Here is a 1864-nt window from a genome sequence, read left to right as displayed (position 1 = left end):
TCGGCAGCTGCCTGAGCCTCTGAGCCTGTTGCTGCCCGCTGAGCTGGAGATCCCTTGATGTTTCCAGCCCAGCTTTGCAGGGCCCCAGCTCCACTACCAGGTTGAGGATCCCTGCTGCTGTTCCTAGTGCTTACAGAGCCACGTGAGTACTATACTCGGCCTCTGAGTGGGAGTCTCTGTTGAAGGGGCCCTACAGCAAGGTTGCTTAGGCCCCGATGTGTTCCAACCTCTAGTGAAACAGCTCTTTTCATTTATTTACACATCCATAGACCTGGATGGCCTACATCACAGCCATTGTGCTGTACCCGGAGCCACAGATCCCTCCTCCCTCAAGACCTGCTTCTGAGTCTGCGCTAACGAACCGGACTCTGTTCCTCTTGGATTTCCCCAGGGCCTTCACATTCCCACTCAGTGATTTGGCTTCTGTCAGCTCCTCCAGATGTACCTGCATATGTTTGAATCTCACTCACTGACGATCTGAGGGTTTTATTTTCTCCAGAAAGTTCTTTGCCACTCAGGTAACTGGTCAGTGGCAAACAGCTAATGATGGGGGTTGTGGGGGGCAATGTCATCCAGTTGCTCACACCAGCTGTGCTCTGGCCCAGCCCAGACACTTTGTACCCAGCAATAGGCTGGATGGAACAGTCTGAGAAAAGAAACAGGCTTTAATCAAGTCGATCTGTTTTTTGAACTAATCGACACAAGAAAATTGCAGGAATGGTTTTTTTTTTTTCCTAGAAAATACAGTGTTGATCTGAGAGATTTTGACAAGCTCAGCTGCTGATTTTGGTCTGGCCTCTGGTCCCTCCGTTGGATTATCTTTAAGTAAATCTTGAGAATGGCTGGAAAAAACAATCTGGTGCCTACACGTCATCTTTCCAAGGACTGTTTTGCTGAGTTTCCTATCCAGTCACCAGCTCTGTTTGATGTGGAGGACTTGCCCTTAATGCCCAGGAAAAGCCATAAAGATCATTGCAATGTCATTTAAAAGGGAGAATCCATAAACTTTGAAGGGGGACAAAAAGGAGGAGATGCACGTGATGGCTACCTGGTAGTCTCTCTAATTCTAACACTTGTACAGCAGAGAACTTTTTGTTGTAGTGGAGGGAAGAAGAAGCAAAGATATGACTGTGTCCTGAAGCTCAAGAAATAAAGATATTGAAATCAAAGTGCCAGAAAGAGAGGGAGAAACAGGGTGGGGAACATTCATTGTCAGTGGTCACATAGTAAAAAGCAAGAGTCTAAATTCATCAGTGTTCTTATCTATAAAATAGTCTGGGATCTTCACTCCTTTGGGAATGGGATGGCAAAGAATGAGATTATAGATAGTCACAGAGAACTTCTTGAAAGATCCCAGGGAAAATAGTAAAAAAATTTAAAGCTAGGGTTGTTTTGGCCTAACCAGTGTAGAAATCATTATTTGTACTTCTCTGCTTCCCCTGAAAGCAGAAAACCAAAACCAAACCTGTTGCCATAGAGTTGATCCCGACTCATAGCGACTCTGTACAGGGGTGCTTAAAAATTGGGCAGAAGATCAGAAGAATAAAATGAATGAATGAATAAAATAGAAATAGTGAGATACATCTATACATGTACATCTAATTTATTTTTGAATATGTAATTTATTTTTAAAAAGACAGTATATTCGCATGGTATAAAATAAAAAATGTTTGCCTTTTTCAAAATGCTTTTCCATATTTGATCTTATTTTTATTTTGAGCCTACCAGTGACCCTGTAAGATATGGAAAATGTTATTCCTCTTTTTCAGTTGAGGACAATGAAGTCCAGAGAGATCAAGTGACATGCGCAAGGTCACACAGTAGAGCTGAGTGAACCACAGGGCAGGGCGTCAGGATGCAGGTA

This window comes from Trichechus manatus, unplaced genomic scaffold (genome assembly GCF_000243295.1).
Source record: "Trichechus manatus latirostris isolate Lorelei unplaced genomic scaffold, TriManLat1.0 scaffold00090, whole genome shotgun sequence".
Taxonomy (NCBI): domain Eukaryota; kingdom Metazoa; phylum Chordata; class Mammalia; order Sirenia; family Trichechidae; genus Trichechus; species Trichechus manatus.
This window is presented reverse-complemented; position numbering follows the sequence as displayed.